This window comes from Gambusia affinis, linkage group LG21, assembly GCF_019740435.1.
Source record: "Gambusia affinis linkage group LG21, SWU_Gaff_1.0, whole genome shotgun sequence".
NCBI classification, from domain to species: Eukaryota; Metazoa; Chordata; class Actinopteri; order Cyprinodontiformes; family Poeciliidae; genus Gambusia; species Gambusia affinis.
In genome coordinates, this window is record NC_057888.1 from 21,978,644 (window position 1) to 21,999,847 (window position 21,204).

A 21,204-nucleotide genomic window follows, 5' to 3' on the forward strand; every position below is an offset into this window, starting at 1 on the left:
CAGCAGCAACACTTCTAAACTGGGATTCAAAACAGTTGCCAGTGGGGTTGATTTATCGTGGCTATTTAAAGGACAGCCATGACAAAAACTTTTGTCATTGTAAACAAACACGCCCTGCCACCCACGTCATCTTTTACTTCAAAATTTTAATTTGAATGATTTTGCCCGTTCTTGTCGGTATGTCCAGTTTCAAGAGCTAGGGAAAGTATTCTTGGAGCTTTATAGGTAAAATAAACTGGCGACAATGAAAAAGGAAGAGGCTTAATTTATGAATCCACCGATCCAGACAAAAACCTTTATTGTGAAAGCCAGAATGAAAATGAGGATAAGCATAATGTTTACAAATACAGCTCTCCTCAATAAAGATTCTTCTGCTAATTTCTAATATCTTAGACTGTTTGAGTAGGTGTATGTCATACAAATTTTCTCATTTTATTTTATGTATTATTTAAGGAGCTAAAGAACACCAGTTACTTTCTTTACCAGTAGCATCAAAGTGGACAGACGACACATGCGGAATAACCCAAGGTTAAATTCTATAACATCATTGTGCTTCCACTAGCATAGGTTATAACAGAAAAAAAGATTAGCTACCCTACCATAACTAAGTGGATGGTACACAGCTCTACATTACGATGTAACCAGTTGACTTTCAAACCATTCAATCACTGAACAGATGCTTAGAGATAAATGTGTAGATATAAAAAACTTTTTTCCAACTAAATGAGAACAAAACTCAAGTTATTATCTTTGAACTTAAAGAGGAACGATCTAGAGTCAACGCACAGCTTCAGATATTACAGCTAGAATCTAGAGATCAGCCCTGAAATCTGGGAGTAGTGATGGACTCTGACATGAACCTTCAGAGTCACATAAAGACAGTTTCAAAGTTTCCCTTCTATCACCAGAAGAACATTTCCAGGATTAGAGGACTATTCTCTCAGCAAGATCTAGAGAACCTCATTCATGGGTTTGTCTTACACATGAAATATTGATAAACATTCTGATGTGTAATAATGCCATCACACAAAATGTTATGCTTCAGTTGGTGACTGTCTTCATTGACTGTATTTTTGTGTGCCTCTCACAGGGCACACTTGCCTAAGATGAAAATTTCAGACCCTTCATGATTTCTAAGTGGGAAAACTTGCAAAGTTGCAGGGTTTTCAAATACTTATTTTCCTCACTGTGGTCTTCTTGATTTTGGGTTGAACTCTTTTGTTTTCTTTTTCTTGACTAGGGTTTTGACTCGATAAGAAAGAATGCTGTTAATTAACCACCCAAAAGTTGTCACACTGTTGTCACTATATTTCTTGTGTTTTATTAGCAATGTAAAATAAGTATTCCTATGCAATATTAAATAACATTCCATATTCTCATATGTGAAGATGCTCGTTCTGCAATCCACCAATGAAGATTTACTCATAGCAATATGATGGCAGGATGTTTGAAACTAAAAGTGATTCTGACAGCATGATCTATATATTTTTTTTTAATTAGGATGATATTTTTATGAACACTTATAGGCTGTCATAAGAATTGAAATTTTATTTGCAGGTAGACATTACAAATAAAATAAATTTGATATTATAAAAGAATAGCCAAAGTAACATTCGCTAACCGTACAGTTAATCACTGTGTATTGCATACCCTAGGGCCCAATTCACATGCACTGTTCAAACAAGGAGTGGAATAAAAATGTCCATTAACTATTCAGAGTTACAACACCAATGTACATTTGAGAAAGTCCTCCTCCTTTCCTCACATTTATACCTGTTTGTCATGTTCTGTTTAAACTCTGTGCATGATTTGCAAATATGTTTTAAATATTAAAAGCATATTTTGAGTTATAAACTCAATATTTAATTCTATATCCATACTCTAATCTTGCTTTAATTAGCCTTTTGCTTAATGAAAGACTTTTAAGCAGGCAAGGCAATGCAGATAAAAACAACAACAAAAGAAATGTCCACAGATGCTCCTAGGAATTATATAAAATCATAGGCCTTTTTTATTAAAAAATCATACATTCTATCTTAAACCATAATGGTCATTTTTAGATTAAATGTTTGCAGAACTGGCCTGCACAGTGGCGCAGTTGGTAGAGCTGTTGCCTTGCAGCAAGAAGGTCCTGGGTTCGATTCCCGGCCCGGGGTCTTTCTGCATGGAGTTTGCATGTTCTCCCTGTGCATGCGTGGGTTCTCTCCGGGTTCTCCGGCTTCCTCCCACAGTCCAAAAACATGACTGTCAGATTGATTGGGCTCTCTAAATTCTCCCTAGGTGTGTGTGTGAATGGTTGTTTGTCCTGTCTGTTTTATGTGTTGCCCTGCGACAGACTGGCGACCTGTCCAGGGTGTACCCCGCCTCTCGCCTGGAATGTAGCTGGGGATAGGCACCAGCAACCCTCCCGACCGCACAAGGGTGTATAGATAATGGATGGATGGATGGATGTTTGTAGAACTACTTGATACATCCTTTTTTAAATACCGTTAATTGAATTTCTGTCTGTGTATTTTTTCTTATTTGACAATTTCAACATGATGGAAAATGAGACTTTCAGAGAAACACGTCTTGATTTCTTCCAGTGATGTTTCGCAAAAGCAAAATGCTGTAATGCTTTTTGACAGTGCAGATGTCTCATGGTTACAAATGAACAGTGAGCAGATAACAGGAGCAGTGGTCTGGACCATGTAGTTTGTCACTGATAACATTTAATCACGGTGCTTTGCTTTACAGCGCAATGCACAACCTGACACTGGATTTCAACCTTGAGATTCTAAACAGTAAAGCCTTCTCACATTAGCCAACTACTGAGAGAGAAAATTACTGATGTCATAAAGAAATGATAAAAATACTTAGCATTTTATACACTGGAATACATCTGCAGTGTATTGCTGGGAAGTTTTGGAGGACAAATTCAGGTTGTCTCCATGATGTTACATAGCTGCATGACCAATAGTAGAGGGAAATAGGAAATGCAGTCTGCACCCCCATGATAAAATGGATTTGTGAATTTGTGATGTAAATTTAGTTAGAGTTTGTTAAATCATACATTCTGGATACAATGTGACATTTATCTATACAATTCAATTGGAAAACATTAAAGTCTAAAAACTAAGAATGAATATGTCATTACATATGGGTCATTACTGAATATGTAATGACCCAGGAATGGTCAGAAAGGAAACAGAAAAAAGCCAAAACACAAACATCCATGGATAACTTCCAGGTCTTTTTTCCTGGGAGCTATCCATGGATGTTTCCTATGGACTAGATTAATCTGTCTGCAGCCTTGCTGCATAATAGTGCAAATTGATAGCATCAAGGTGGCCTTGACCTCCGGTCAAAGATTGGTCCTCCAAAGATTGCCCAATACTTGATCCTCAACAAGTCAGTTCTCCTCGGCTTCCTCCTCCAGCAATTGCCAGTGTCTAAATCCTATGCCCCTCAATTCTCTGGGTGCTTGCCCAGTACTCGATCCAACCCAGTCAGCATTCCTTGTGGTCTCGACATCCAACAATTCCTAACACTCAGCCTTCCACCCTCACCACCAAACCTGAATGATACACACCTCTCAGCTGTGCATGATCCACCAGAGCTGGCTTTATGTCTCCTGGATCAAATGCGCGTTAAGGCTCCTAATCTGCTCTGCCGATCGACTTAACTTTAACACCATGGTGATCTTTTTTTTACTATTTTTAAGCACAAAGGCAAAGCATGAAAGGGGTCCCGCATACTTTGGTGCACTGTTTATACTTAGTGGACAGTGCGGACTGTGTGCAAACTGTCAGCAGATAGTTGAAGTTTTATAGTGATGCATATTAATTGAATACATTTCTTATGACAGATTTCTTCATTCCCACAATCTAGTGAATTTGATGAGCTAGCTGAGCGGCTAGCCCCATTTCTTCACTGCCTGGACATTCATCACACACCTGTCATCGCTGCACAGAGAGCAGTGGTCTCTCTGTGCATCCTTATGACTGGTTACGCTGACAAACATTACAGTATTAGCTTAGCTTTGCATACAAAACTACAGAGTCCATTTGATGACATCAGAAAAAAAATAGATATCATGGCCACGACTTAACTCATGGGAACAACTTTTTTAATTAGTGAATACAACTTAATATCTCGTGGGAGCAACTTATTTATTTTGTAGCCACATGTGTTCTTCCATGTCAGCAGATAGGTTCTGTACAAAACAGTTCAACGTGAACACTGTTTCTCACTGAGCAGTTTCATGTTCTGGTCCGTGCATCACCTCATACACATCCGGGGGCTTGAAAATGTACCTTTGTGTGGATGTGTAAGACGATTGTCCGCATTTAGTCTACCTTGAGTATGTACGTACGGAAGTACGTCCAAGAACCTTTGGAGCAACACAAAACTGCTGCTGCAAATGTTACTCAGGGATTGTTGCTAGGTAACCAAAGAGTGACTGAGTTACTTGATGAAAAAGCCGGGCCATGACAGGTTGAGCATGTTCCTCTGCATGCATTTCCTAGAATGCCATGCAGCTCTGGATCAGGGTTCAGCGACTTTATTGAAATTCAATCAGATGTATTTTCTATTGATAATGATCATGTGTCTACCACAATCGACAATGCTATCATTTTATTTCCCAGTCCTAAGCCAGACCAGTTGCTATTCATCCACTCAACAGAGGAAGAATTAGTAAAAGAGAATTCTGTCCTTTACCAGTAAGTGGGACAGCCACAGCTTGTTTATCGGTTGTTTAGCAGGGACATTTTAAATATAACTCACCAAGGAGTTTTTTATGTATACTTTGCTCAACACTGTCTTCTGAAACATTATTTTACCATTTTTTGAACTTTTCTGTGACTGACTGTAAAATTAGTCATGAATGACAGCTTTTTGAAGTTCACAGCATTTCCAAACGGCCACTTTGGAAAATGTCAGCACAACCAGAGAAGAACTTCTCCAGATTAGCCATTTATTGAGTTATTGTTAGATTTGTTATTAGATTCTCTGAGTCATATCGTTAGTCTTCAATGTGCAGTTACATAAACAGAAACAAAATCCAGGTGAGGGAAAAAAATGTGTGTGTGTTCCAATAACGATGACAGTATTTTGTAAGTACTCACAGTATATTGTAGTTATTATAAGTTTGACTGCTCATATTATCACAAAGCTCTTAGAGAAAGACCAAGCTTTTGCATATGCTTCAAAAGAACTGCATCTAATTTAATTTGGGTAAATATTTTACTTGAATTTTGTATATACAAAATACAGGTAAGATATTTACCTTCCATTCATCTTCTTCCGCTTATCCAAGGTTGGGTCACAGGAGAGGCTAAGAAGGCTAAGAAGGGAGGCCCAGATTTCTCCTCAGCCACTTGTTCCGGGGGGAATCCCAAGGTGTTCCCAGGATAGTCGAGAAACATAGTCCCTCCAGCATGCCCTGGGTCTTCACCGGGGTCTCCTCCCAATGGGACATGCCCAGCCACCTCAAATGGCTCCTCTCGATGTGAAGGAGCAGCGGCTCTACTCTCAGTCCCTCCCGGATGACTGAGCTTCTCACCCTATATCTAAGGGAGAGCCCAGACACCTACAGAGAAAACTCAATTCTTCTGCTTGCATCTATATACTCGTTTTCCGGTGATGACCTAAAGCTCATGACCATAGATGAGGGTAGGAATGTAGATCAACCGGTAAATCTAGAGCTCTGCTTTTTGACTCAGCTCTCTCTTCACCTTGACAGACCGGTACAACACCTGCTTCACAGTAAATGCTGCACCAATGTGTCTGTCAATCTCCCGCTCCTTTCTTCCCTCATTTGTGAACAAGATCCCAAGATACTTTAACTCCTCCACTTGGGGCAGGACACCCCCCTGACCCAAAGAAGGCACTCTATCCTTTTTTTCAGCTCAAGACCATGGCCTTGGATGTGGAGGCTCTGCAGTCTCTACTCTAGATGGGCCTTCCAGCAAGTCAACAATCATACATACAGATTAAGTTACAAAGGCATGTTTAGATCAAAATGTATGTTGCTAGGATCAGGCGCAGATGACTATTTTACACAGAAGACATTTTAGGTGTTAAAATAGCCTAGCTAAAGTCCAGCCCTGGACTCAAATAAGAATCTCTGGCGACAACTGAAAATTTATGCTCACACAAGTTCTCCCAATATAAATGGATGACTTTGGCAAAAAATAATGACAAAAAAATTTAGTGAAACATGAAAGTTCTGACTTTCAGATTTGTATTTGCAAAGCCATTCAAAAAACATTTATGCACTGTAAAAACACAAAATCCTGCCAAGTATTTAAGTTATAACAAGTAATTTTTCCCATAAAGTGAAATTATCTTCCAATAGAACTAAAACTTTTTCATCAAAATTAAGGAATTATTGGCTTAAAACAAGCTCCTGTATCTAGCTGTAAGCTTACTTGTTAGTTTTATTTCAGGTGTACTTTGGTACTTTTTATGTTTTTGAACTACTTGAAATTAATGAACTACTCTGTGTTCACCGGTCAGAAATAATCCCCTGATGATTGTGACATGACTACATGTGGAAATTTTCAAACGGTGTATATATTCATAGAGTAGCTGTTTACAGCAGTCAACTAAGTAATTTTGTTCTGCATTTTAAAAGAGTTTTATGAACATAAATAAAATTAAAGCGGCAAGCAGCCTCGTAAGGCCCTCTCAGCTCAGCATTGCTCTGTCCTTATGGCAATGGAGCAGTGCCATGAGAACAGCATCACCACCTTGTTGCCATTTTCAACATTTTCGTGCCATTCCCTCACCCAACTAGGTGCCGCATTTATAAAATCTTCCAAATAGCCTCATGTCCAGTTCAGTGAGAGTCATTATCACTCATTATTAGTTGTAAACCTGATATGAGTGAGAATCAAACTCACTAAGCTGCACCTCTTGAGTTTGGTGCAGCTCGGCTTGAATCTGTGTAATTTAGAGTCAAACGAATGGCAACGGCATCTAATGTGACTTCGCCACCACATCCATATCCTTCATTGAAATAGGTCAGTTTTGGAAAGTAGCAACATGACACAATTTCAAGTTAATTAGGTCAAAAGGTTCCAATAGGGGCACTTCCTGTTGCCATTGGGCGTAGCTTAAGTAGCACCTCTTAATTAAGCACCTCCTGTTTTCATTTGCCAGGCTTTTTGTCAGACAAGAAATTTAAGATTCTTGTCTCTCTAAGAACAAGAATCTTAGAGACACTTCCATTAATCTTCTTCCGCTGTTTATTGCAAACATTCTTTTGCAATAAAAGTCACAGGTTTGGTTGTGCTTCTTTAGAAATATTTGCAAGGGATTTCTCACTAAACCCCTTCCAAAATCTTCATGAAGAAGAAAAATGATTTGGAGGAAAATAACAAGTAAACAGACTAGACACCCAAACATTTTTATTTGAAGAACTTAAATGGCTCATTTGTTTTTTTTTTTGTTTTTTTTACTTGATATCAATTAAGGTTGCCTAAGTGCAGCAGAAGTAAAAAAAAAAAAAAAAAAACTATTAACACTTGTACATTATTGCAATTCATATTGCAATAATGTGAATTGCAATTCACATTATTTTGCATTAGCGCAAATGAAAAGTCATTCAGTTTTTGTTGTAGTTATAGTTTGACATAAGGCTGGCAGGATGCTGTTTTGTTTCGCTCAAAATGGTTACAAACGTTCTTCATTTAAAAGGTAAGAGACCAGTGGGCTTTGCCATATGTAGCTCGATTTCCCTTTGCAGTAATAATACTGTTAACAAACAACATAACTGTTTGTTTTCAGTGGATTAATAATACATAAGTAAACGTATTTCCTCTTTGTTCCAATTTCACATACTGACTGTTTTTTGCACTTCTTGAACAGATAAATTATTTTCCAAAAGATGTCCCTAATCAGTAGACAAGTACAAAATCATGCATCCACTGCCAGCCACACAATATGTCACATTAGTTATTATCCCCTGAGACTGCAACATCAGGTCAGCATTAATGATCTGTTTCCATCTGGTTGTGGCTCATTAGACTTGATGTGTCCGACCGCAGAGTAAGTGGCCATCTGATGTGACCTACCCTGCAGCAGCCAGCTTAAGGAAGAGACAGTTAGTCCAGTCTGACTTGCCATACTTCACTTATCTCTGCTGCCACTGTCATCATGAGATGGAGGAGTGAGTATGGAGGCAGACAGCTCAGCACAGAGCCTCTGCAGACTGGGACAAACTCCCCAGTGAGTCAGTCAGACAGGCTCCAAAAAAGTTGGACACTAACTTAATTAGAGACTTATTAAATTATAGACCAAGAGAATTGATATTCTGCCCTGCAGCTAATGCAATCATATTTTGCATTTCAGTTTTTTTTTCTCCCCCTCAACCAGCTTGACTTTTGCTTGGTTCATTTATTTTCAGAACGTCCATCTCTTTCTGTCTTTGGTGGTAATGAACCTCTACAGGGTATCCTTGTACTGTGTCTTTCTTGCCATGTTTTATGTCATGTTCAATTATTTGCTGTCATTCTTCTGGGAAAAGCTTTCAGAAAAATCTTTGCAGCTTATTAAGAGTCATTCATTATCAGTGACTCATTGATATGATGACTTCCACAAGAAATTTGTTTAATTCAACTACACATGCACATTAAACACCCAGAAAAAGATGAGCAACAGAGATTGGTCTGATTAGTAAAATATGAGACTCTTTCTGAACATGAAGGAACTCCACCAAAGTTTTTGGCCAAAAAAACTTAAATTACAAATTTAAAAATGAAAAGGAAATGGAGTGGGGGAACTAGATCTGATATATAAGTAAATAAATAAAAGTATTTGAAGAAATACGCTTTACGGTTTTCAAAAAAAATAAAAATAATAACATGGAAAGCATAGTGTTTGTATGTATTGTGAAGATCAGACTCAATACTGTGAATGAAAAAGTTTATGCCCACTGTTCAGGTTCAGTCAGCTGGAATAGAGAGAAAACTCCAATGTTGAGAGCACAATCCAATGTTACTCAACATTAGATGATTCAACATTAAACATTTTATTTTTGTTGTAAATTGTTATTGTTCATTTACGCAGCACACATTCATCAAACAACTTACTAAGAAATAATTTTGAGGGGCACATTACACATTGAGAGTGAATACTACTGTTATTAAAATAAGAAACCCAATTAAGACAACTCTGAACCTCTACACTACAACCACCACTGTGCCACATATATGGAAATAAAATACTTAATTACTGATTATTTCTGTATAGACACAATCAATCATCCTGTCTTTACATGTGAAGACTTTCATAAAGCTGAACTCTTCATTTCCATACATTCTTTTCTATGGTGATGGAGGCCAACACTTCAAGCCACCTTTGTCCTGCTATATTTCTGGCTTACAGTAGAAAATGTCCACTCTATATGGTGGATATAGAAATAAACATGATCAGAGCTGGAGCTCAACTCTGGCTTTGCTGCCTTTTCTGAAAAGCACTCAAAAGTCTGGAAATGGCTTGCTGTCACTTGCAAAGATGTTCCCAGCAATATAATTTGCTCCTCAGAGCCGGTCAGACTATAGTACTGGTACCATTGGCTGCTATATCTTCACAATGTCCAGTTCCTTGGAAAAAGTCAGTCTTGAAAATGGATTTTTATTTATTTGAGAGGTCAAGTCCATTTCTTCATCTTCATGTGCCGCTCTGGGCTTAAAAAAGGAAACAAAAAAAATTAACAAATATTGATATGTACATCGCAGATTGCTGAAGCCTCAAGTTTGAGACTTGGGACTAATTTGTTCACTCTGACCATCCAGTTAGAGGGCACAAAACGTCTGACATCATTATAGGCCTTCTAGCAAGCTCTGTGAGGTGAATTTGACAGCTGATGGTTAGTCAATGTAGGCCTGCCTTATGGATTCTGAAGGCTCTGGGTAGATTAGATTATGCTTTGCAGCACACAGAGATGGAAATCTGATTGGTCACAACATCGATAATCCACACTGCCAAGAGAAATGCTACAAAAAATGGATAGATTATTGGCGGTAAATTAATAAAATTGAATTGGACAAACGTTCTAATTTAGGTTGTAAATATACTGTATATAAAGAAGTCTGAAAGTGTTCTGGCCTATATTTGTGTAAATATGAATACTATTGATCCAGGCACTCTGACTGTAGGGTGTTCATCAGAGAGACAACCTGGGGCAAGAAGTCTCCATGGCGACTGATTTTCTTGACCCTGGACTTAGAGAAGGCCCTGATGGACAGAAGGTCACCTTTGTTTATCCCTTATTGTTCATTGTAGTTTCGAGGAGTCCTGTCTTATGGATGAGCCAAAACACACAGTGATGGATCAAGCTAGAACCGACTGAATAATGGAGTAACGGTTGTGCTCCAGACAAAACCATTAGGCTGCAAACCAGAAAAGACCACTCTCCTGAGAAAAAAGGAGAGTCCTCCCCTCTGTGCTGGAGGTTTGGAATTTCATAAAAAAACATGTGCTCACAAAACTTGTGCAGGAGGTGACAGTTTCTGGAAGATCATTTAAATCTGTGCTGGAAGCTTCAAAAACATTTCAATCTGTACTGAAAATGTAGACATATAGCATTTTTTATTTCTGCATATAAGTTGGAATGAAATGAACAGACAATAATCAGTTGGAAGACAAAATAAAATAAAAAAGTATTAAGTACTTAATTTTTGATGACTTTTTATTTTTATCCAGTTACATTTAGGTCTTTTATTATAAAGGTCATACTGTATGAAGCTGAGATTGTTCTGCTGCAGCAGTACCACTATTAGCAGAGACACTTTACTGCAGCTTCTGATCTACAGATGAGCCAAACTCACTGCACTGACCCAAGGCAATACCACTGGGCTTTCAATCCAGTAATGATTCATGGTACGTTCACAGCTCAGAACAAAAGGAAATTACTTTCCTTGTATGTCCACATTTATATTCTATTATATCCTGATTTTTATGTGATAAGCCGTAGTCCTCAGGGCCAGTAGCTAATCAGGTGTGATGATTAACCACAAACACCCCTGCAAGCATTCTGCAATGTGTCATTCTTCATGTTTCATTGAGTCCATGAGCTGAAGTTAGAGTGTCTCAGGTTTTTACATTGAACTGAGTATTCTCACTGTGACCTAAGATGTGGCTGGTGGAACATATGGCTGCAGGCACTGACTTGAAACAGATGCATAAACTAAAAGTCAGTATGTACATTTATAGTTCAAAACTTAAAGAGATGTTCAATTGAAGATGTAATGCTGAAACTGTCACCTGTAATCATTCACAAAATATTTTCTCGTACACTCATGGTTTTTTTTCTTTATATTCACCTCAAATATGATGTATTGTGACAACACTGGCCAACAGATAGCCTTCTGTAGAAGACTGCTCTCTGAATAAGGTTCAATGTTCAAGATACCTATAGAAGTGTGTACTGTTGATAGATAGCTGGTAAGGGTCCAAAGTATTAGGCTTCTGCAATCCACATTATCGTCAACAAATAAATAAAGACTAAAGTCTCAGCCAGATCTAGAGAAACTCATCCATGCGTTTGTCTTCAGTCGTATTGATTATTGTAACGGCGTCTTCACAGGTCTGTCCTACAAATCAATCAAACAGCTGCAGCTGATCCAGAATGCTGCTGCTCGCGTTCTCACTAAAACCAGGAAGATAGAGCATATAACACCAGTTTTAAAGTCCCTCCACAGGCTCCCTGTCACTCAAAGAATAGACTTTAAAATACTGTTGTTAGTTTATAAATCACTGAATGGTTTAGCACCACAATACATTAAAGATCTGCTGCTGTTGTATCAACCTTCCAGACCTCTCAGGTTTTCTGGTTCTGGTCTGCTCTGCACCCCCAGAACCAGAACCAAACGAGGAGAAGCGGCATTTAGCATCTATGCACCAAAAATCTGGAACAAACTTCCAGAAAACTGTGAAACAGCTGAAACACTGACTTCCTTTAAATCTCAACTAAAAACCCACTTGTTTAGAGTTGTATTTGAAACGTAATCAATTGCAAATTTATTGATGGAATCTGACTTGATGTTATGTTTGTATTATTGATTCTATGTTGCATTGTGTTTTTGTGTTTGAATTGATGTAAAGCACTTTGAAATGCCTTGCTGCTGAAATGTGCTATACAAATAAAGTTTGATTTGAATTTGATTTAGAGACTAGAAAAGTTCTCAGTACTTAAATCTGCAGCTCCTATAGAAATATGTTTTATACATATTTGTTCAAACTGTCACCATGTTGTCACATGAAAAAAGATTGATGTCCTTGTCCTCTTCCCTGAGCTACTGAACACTGAAGAAATGCACAGCTCCTGACCAAAAACAACCAATAAGAGCCAGAAGAAGGGGCTTAGTACTGTCAGTCCATCTTGTGAACTCGCTGCTGAATGCGCTAATGGTGGAGAAGCAATTTACCATTACAGGAAAATTGCTTATCTGCCACCATCAGTTGAGATACTAACTAGCCTTAGCATTCACCACAGTTTTTGCACAGCAAACCCATGGACATGATTGACAGTGCTAAGACCCTCCTCCTGCCTCTGATTAGTTGTGTGGGACAGAGCAGAAGACCTTCAACTTTTCACAGAACAGCTGTCTCACACCGAACTGTGACCAACATAGTTTCAACAAATATCTACTGTATGTCTATATATATATATATATATGTATATATATATATATAGAGAGAGAGAGAGAGAGAGAGAGAGAGAGAGAGAGAGAGAGAGAGAGAGAGAGAGAGAGGGCTGCACAGTGGCACAGTTGGTAGAGCTGTTGCCTTGAAGCAAGAAGGTCCTGGGTTCGATTCCCGGCCTGGGGTCTTTCTGCATGGAGTTTGCATGTTCTCCCTGTTCATGGTGGGATCTCTCCAGGTTTTCTGGCTTCCTCCCACAGTCCAAAAACATGACTGTCAGGTTAATTGGGCTCTCTAAATTCTCCCTAGGTGTGAGTGTGTGTGTGAATGGTTGTGTGTCCTGAATGTTTTCTGTGTTGCCCTGCGACAGACTGCCGACCTGTCCAGGGTGTACCCCGCCTCTCGCCCGGAATGTTGGGGATAGGCACCAGCAACCCTCCCGACCTCATTAGGGACGAAGGGTGTATAGAAAATAGATGGATAGATAGATAGATGGATGGATGGATGGATGGATGGATGGATAGATAGATAGATAGATAGATAGATAGATAGATAGATAGATAGATAGATAGATAGATAGATAGATAGATAGATAGATAGATAGATAGATAGATAGATAGATAGATAGATAGATAGATAGATAGATAGATAGATAGATAGATAGATAGATAGATAGATAGATAGATAGATAGATGGATGCTTATAAAACTACACTACAGATTTAAAGTTGTGCAAGAGAGTTAGTGATGTGAAATAAGTAAGTACTTTTTTCACAGTACTATATTTTCTTAGGATACAGGACATGCTTTATCACAATGATAATAACTATGCTTTATTGTAATAATATATTTGTTGTCAGCCTTCTGCAAAAATCTACCGTTGTTTCAATTTTGAAATCTTAAACACATTTTACAACATGCTTCAAAGTAAAGCAAAAGCCTAAGCAACATTTTTAATGTTTCAAAGTTACACTTTGATGTTGTTTCTGTTAGCACCTGCAGATTTTCCCTCGCTTCTGAATAGAAATAGAAATAAATTCATGTCAGCATCTCGATCCAACGGACTGGTCAGACCATCCATTCAAAGTGACCTCTGTCCCTATGCATTTCTACCCTTCCCACCACCAATCAAACTGATGAGAATTAGGTGCCACTCTTTCAGCCATGTCTGTCTCCTCTTTAATTGGGATTTGATATTCTGCGGTTGTCATTTCAAGGTGGAAAACAAGGGGTTGGCATTCAGTGGAGCTCATGTGGAGGGAGGGGTTGAAAGTGTCATCCTGTCTGATGGCTCTGTAATATGTTTTGGGTTACAGACATTTCTGAACTCTCCATCTTTCCCCTTAGTCAGAGGACAGAGATTTCATTTAGCCACCCTGTCCATCAGCTAAATGCTGTCCTCTTAAACCTTTCACTCATAAGCCGACTCATTTTCTTGGATGTCCAAAGGTATAAGCAGAAATTCTTGAAATGTTTTCACCTTTGCCTCTACGCCTAATACACCCAGCTCCTGCTAGAACTGCTTTGATATTATATCAAAAATAAACTTAGTAGAAACTTCAGTTTGTCCAGAAAGAATCACAGTTCCACTGTTCTCAAAGTTTTATTTTAGAAACACTAGGACTTGGCCTTGCTAGGTGTTTGGGAAATGAGAATACAAAATGGTCCCCAGCATTGTTTTTCATAGCAGAAGGAATTGCATTCTGTGAAGGTCGATGGTGAAATTAAATTAAACATCAACCCACTGCCTTCTGGGAAGCCCACCATCCTAGTACCCAGTCTTGTGGGTAGACTGCTTAAACAACCATTTGAGTTCTGCTTGGGCTATCAAGTATGCTCATGTAATAAAATGGAATAGAGTAAAGCTTCCATGTGGCCAGAACTCTTCCATATTTCTAATATTTGTTGATGATTTACCTAAATGTATCTGGAATTAAAAAGCAACAGAGACTAATACATTTACATAATGTTATTTATAATCCCCATCTTTACCTCGCAAGATCTAGCAGGGCCGTCTCGCCCTATATAAATTAAACTGAAGTACAGCAAGGCTCTGCATATTTACAATAACGACCTTCACTTGTGTCTTACATATAAATTGTATCTTTTCATCTAAACCTCCTCCCTATTGGACAGAATATGAATTATCTTTACCCATAATACAGCAGTTACTGATCTTGTTGTCATAGTGATTATCTTTTGATTCTTATTTAATTTCCTTAATGACTTGCACTAATAGAGATATTAACTGACTGCCTCATTTTTGGCATAACTGTGAATTCAGTTGGAAACATTTGCTGCAGGACCCCTCACCTTGGTATCATATAACAGTACATCCTGATTGTTTTATGGGATAGATAAAAACAATTTGCCTGATTGGTTTTGTGCTTCAGTGGCATAAAAACAACCCTTAATTTTCACTGCAGGATCTGGGTAAAGTATTCATGGGCTATGACCCAAATGTGGTGGAGATACTCGAGTTTGGTTTGGTGTTCTAGCTTTGTGGCCCTTTCTCAAAAGGGCCAAAAAAACAACTAGTAGTTGTGAAAACACCAGACAATGGGCAACACTGTTTTCACAAGTCCTGTCTAATTTGCTGCAATGTCTGCTCCACCTTTGAGAGTTCTAAGCATGGATACCAGGTTTGTCCAACCCCATACAAGTGAAATTTTTGAGCTGGTGTTAAATCCAAGACTGGAAATGACAAAAACTAAGTTCTAAGTGTATGAAAACTCTCAAAATGTTGATATTTTTAATCTCATAAATGTTAGTTGGTGGATTTCCAGTACATAAAAAAGTGTTTACCCAGTGAGAATGACAAGATGTCTGTTTTATAAAATGTTGAAACAAAGTAAACGTGAACAAATAAATGGCTCATGCTTCCACTTTCACTCCAGGGGAAGTTGGGATGTGTAAGACTGGATAAAATCCACAGAGATCTATTTTCCCTTTTCAATAACTTCCTGCTTTTACTCCATAGTTTCTGTGGAAAAGGTTAGAAACTATTATATAAAGGTTCATCTGGCAGAACAAAACACCAAGATTAAGATTCAAAGTTCTCATAACAGCAACAGAGAGGAGGCTCAGGAATAACAAACTAAAACCTTTTTCACTGGTTTGCTCAAATATAGTGGTGTGAATTATTAAGGACCCAGAAACACAGTGGATTTCTTTTGAGGAACACTTATTACTAAGCACCTCATTACCAGGTATAATCTACTTCCCCATCAGTAACATACTGAAGACTGTGTTCAAACTAAAGGACTCTTTTACGCTTCCTTCAATGTCAACTGCCCTGTATAGGATTCTTCAGGGCAGTTGAAGGAAGATAGAAGCAATCCCACAAAGATAGAAAAAACATTTAATTGGTGTAGTTGAAAACTAGGGAACTGTGAAAAAGCAGGTCTTCTTACTTTAAACATCTAATAATGAATGTGTCAGATAACACTTAGCATAATAAGCATCAATGGGAGTTGGAACCATATGTCAGCATGTTGGACATTTCATTATGCCGGCTGCCACAAGAGAATCGGGAGTCAACTTAAGAATTTAACAGGAAGTGCAAACGTACAGTCGATGTTTTCAAACTTTTCTTAAAAGTTTTCTTTCGAAGAATAGTCGCACCCACAACTTCTGGCTCTGTCCTCTCATACAATATTTCCGTTAAAGTGTGCTGGAAAGAATGCTACAGGAGAAAAAAACAACTTCCTTTTGATCCTGTTATCTATATACTGTGTTTTCTGACTTATGACCCAATTAATTTGCTACATACAAGATGATTATGGCCAGGTAGTTGAGGATCAACCAAGCAAATGTGGATCATTGGATACAGAAAATCAACCTCAAATTTAATATGGAGCCATTAACTGCTCAAAAGAGCTTTGAAATAATATGGAACCCTTTTGTGACTTTTAGGTTCTTTTTATGTTATTCTTTTCCTCTCCTCTTGCACTTGCCTAACCTGCCTCTTCCCACCTCCCCCGGTGTGAAAGCAAATGGGAAATTTGAGATTCTTTGTCTGAATAATGATATGGAAGTCTCAATCAGAGGATGAAGTTGTTAGTATGCAAATTGCCTGTTTTGGGTTGATAATAAAGTAAAAGAATTGGTTATTCCACACTAACTGGAGAATATTTAAAATCTAGGTTGGAATTTGTAAAACCATCTTGAGAAAAGTTCATTTGAAAGTCCTCCATTATGAATGGCATTGTGACTTTCAAAGAACCTCTAAAGTAGTGGTCAGATTAGCATCGCCCGTAGTCCAAGCCCTCGACTCTGACAGCCGAGTTTGACAAATAAAATTGTTCTAAGGTGAAGCTGCAGAAACAAGAACTGTGAAAAAATTAAATGCATTTTTAATTACTTATGTGCATCAATTAATATGTTTTCATTTGCAATGATTTCATGACCTGTTCAATTTATGAAACTGTCTGTTCAATAAATTATTTTAACATTTATTGAACCTTTTGTTTTATGGTACGTATTACTTGGTGTAACTAATGATTTATTGATGTATTTATTTATTTTATTTCGTTTTCTTTGAAGCACCATAATTGTAACTTAAGTCATGTTAGCTGCTGTTAGTGAGCAGTTAAATTCATTCGATTTGTTAAGATGACTGCTTTATTTTCTGCTTTATTCTTGGCAAATTGCCTCTCAAAGAGCACATCATTGTCAATAAGTGTTTTCATCTAGAACAGAATCATATTTATAAGCATATCTGGTAGATGTGTTTTTTAACATGATAAGATTCTGGAGTGTCCAGGTGGGTATTGCATCGTGCCTTTGCTTCAATCCTCACTGAAGTAATCAGCTTTACTGTTCAAGAGATTAAAAGCATTTAGATTAAGACCTGTTCACATCAGGTAATTATGCGTCCTCTGAGAACCAATAACAATGCAGAAAACCTTTTGTATTGGCACTCACACTTAACAGTTTAATTTATTCTGTGTGCTAGATAACCACTTACAAGTGACGTCTTCAACATGTCCACAAAAATGTTTCAACGATTAAAATAATGCTTAAAGAATGAATCTTTTTCATCCCCTTGGAAGTGTTGCCCTGTTGATTACTTTTAAAAATCCACCATCAGCAGCAAAATATGACGTTTTTAACAAAAAAAAATACAAAGAATGTCAAAGTGAAAACTGATTTCAACAAAATGACAATTAAATAAAATACTGAAGATGAAATAAATAAATGCATAAGTATCAAATCCCCTCCAGCAGTATTTAGTATTTGCCCCTCTGTCTGCATCGCTCTCAGTCAGCCTGCAGTTTTCCTCTATTCTTCCTGCTAAACTGTTCCAACTCTGTCTGTCTTTTCCAAGGCTGCATGAACAGAAATAGGAAACTGCATGTAAACAAGCTTGAATGTAGAAGCTATGAACAGGTCTGGACTTTGACTAGTCCACTCCAGAGTCTCCAGTAATTGTTGTTTTCAAACTGTTTTCTGTGTAGCTTCAGCTGGATATGTTTTGGGTTGTTATCTTCCTGTAGAGCAAATGTTCTCTGAAGCCATAGTTCTCTGGCAGATGGAAACTGTCCTCAGGGATTTCTCTGGATTTTGCAGCATTGCTTTTTACCTTCTGCGATTACAAGCTTTCCAGGGTGTGTTTCCAAGAAGCATCCCCACAGTGTGATGCTTTCACCATTATGCTTCTCAGTTGTGTGTTTGAGGAAATGTACAATGTTTGGCGTTGTCTTGTCTGATGGCCAAAAAGCTCCATTTTGGTCTTGTCAGATGAAAGAACTTTCCTCTACTTGACCATGGAGGCTCTTCCCACCTGCCTAGAGTAGGAAACTAGAAAACTAGTTGAGAGTTTATCTGACTTTTCTTCAACAGTGGTTTCTCAAAGCCTCTTTCCCATAAAGCTCTGACTGGTGAAGAACCGGCAGTTGTCTGCAAAGTCTCTCCATCTCAGCTGCTGGAGTTGGGAACTCCTTTAATGTAGTCATGGTAACCTGGTGTCTTCTTTCATTAGTCTCCTTCTTGCACAGATTGTGAAGACGGCTTCATGTAGTCAGATTTACACATGGACCATATTCTTCCCATGTCTTCATGATGATTTAACTCGACTCTATGAATGTTCGGGGCCTCACAGAGGTTTTGCCTCCATGTCCTGTTTGATGATTTTCAGTTACATTTTATGTGATTGGCTGGAGTCTTTCATATTTATGGTAATAGTAGTCAGGGATCCTGATGAACTGGTGAATGGAAAAAATAAAAAATAACTTCTGACTGTTCAGTTTATGAATTAATTTATTGGGTGACCACTGAGTAATGGACTGCATCAGAAGCCTTAGGCAGTTTTTGCTTTGTTTGGGTCACTTCTTTTCTTTTAAACCTTTAACATTTTTTCTTCATTTCAATCATGTAAACGAATCAAACTATCACAATGCATATGCCTCACTGAGCCTCACTGAAAGAAAAAAGTTTGTTATCAGACATATGACTTGTTTTTGCAAACAGAACAGAAATACTCATACAAGAGATGAATAATAATTTAAAAAAGGACGTTTTTGTGCATTTTGAAACATTATTCCCTTGCCACTGACAGCTGATGTGAAATTGTAATGAGGAGTGTTTCGGATAGTAGCACATTTCTTCACAGTCAGATGATGGTACAGCAGGATGGGCAGGTATATGCGGAACTTTTACTTTTCATTTCCCTCATGTTCCTGTCAACAGTCAGAGCTTTTAAAGGGCCCAGTAGGACCTGTCAAAGTCTACTAAAAAGTGCCCACAGAAAAGAGTTTGAGGCCTCATTCAGTATAGCAGAGGAGTTGGAGGAATACGCATCTTGGCAACCAATAAACTACATTAGACCTTCATGCAAGTCTTCACTAACACACAGAGAAATAAATCAATGAGTATTATCAGCATGCTCTGGAAAACCTTACACTTACTTATTCACAAGAAAATGTATGATAAATGTTAGAATTATTATGTTTCCATATCTTTCTTACATTTGTAGTTTTATATTACTAGTTGTTTTTTATTTAAAGCTTTACTGTTCTGACCCCAGAGAGGAGGAGCTGTGTGTAAGACATAACTAAGCTTTCCTTGACCTCAAGCATGTTTTTGCAGGTGCTATTTTAGGAAAACTTCCTGAGATACTCCTTATTAGCCTTTAATTGTCTGTGTGTAAAATTTAGTTTCTGTTTTCCCTTCCTTGTTATCAGGGTAGTCCGCCCTTTTATTTTTGTTATGATCACTCTACCACATTCCATTTCCTTCCTTTCCCTGCTAATAAAAAGACAAGTTCTGCAGTATAAAGGCAGAATGCAAGGAAATCGGCTTGTAGGAACTGATCCTCTGTGCCTTCTGAATTCTTCCAAGAATTTGGTAGAAGACTAAGTAACGTTGTTTGTGGTTCTTTTTATACAGATTGAGAAAATACCTAACAATAAATATTATAGCAAGACCAAATTATATGTTTTTTGTATAATGTGTCTTGTATGTAACTATGACCTGTTTATTGCCTTAAGCTGAGCAAACAGTAAATGGCAGAGAGGCACTCTGAGTGAACACATATGTTACAGGAACTGTGGCCTCAGGAGAGCAATTAAAATTAAATAACAATACTCTGAGAGCACTATTATAATACCATCTGTGACAATGTTTGTTACTGCTGTCAAATATTTGCTGTTGGGCCAGTGAATTTTCACACCAACCATAAGACTGTGCATTTCACAGATGCCTCTGCTGTGATTAAAAGTTTTGAAGGTACGAAAGCAAACAAACACATTTGCTGAAATCCCATGCAATCCTCAGCTATACAGCTGAAAATGGTTCTGCAGCAAAGGCACTGCACTGGTGTCGTGGAAAAAAATACTATTTCCAAGCACTTTTCAGGTAAAATCACTCAGTCAGGTTTATTCATATATTGTGCACAATACAGAGAGCTCATATACAATCAGTAATGAAGCAAGTCTGGATGAAAAATCTCTACTACAACACATGAGTTTTATACAAATAGGATAAGAGATCCAAAGCATGGGAAACAGACTGGTTCCCATGCAGCTGGGGAAAACAACGTCCAACCTTCTACAATAAACCCAAATAGTGAAAACTTGATGGGAATGTTCAGGAACTTAGAATAAACATAGAGCAATACAGCTAGCAGGTGTGACCTTATTGTAATTTTTCCACATCAACTGGCCAGCTGGGAGTTTAACTTACCTTATTTAATCCAGTACTGAAGTTCTATCTAGATTACAGTATATTTTAAGTAAAAATATGTGTCTTCAGCGATGCCTAAATTTTACACAAAGTAATATTTTGTGAACACAAAAATATGTTGGCACAAAAGTAGCAGCCAGGGCATGCAGTCAGGACTTACCAGCCAGTACACCAACAGGTTTGCTGTTCTGTTGAAGTCCTGCAGCTTTTCTTCAGGGATGTAGCAGAGTTTGTATGAATGGAAGCATGACAATACTTATTAACTACTGACTTAAGTACTTTCTCACTAAAAGTAAGAATAAGGTTGTGAGGAATGTAAAAAATAAGCTTTAATTTTGCAGGACATTATTCACTCCATCGTTTGAAAATGCCATTACTGAAAACCTTC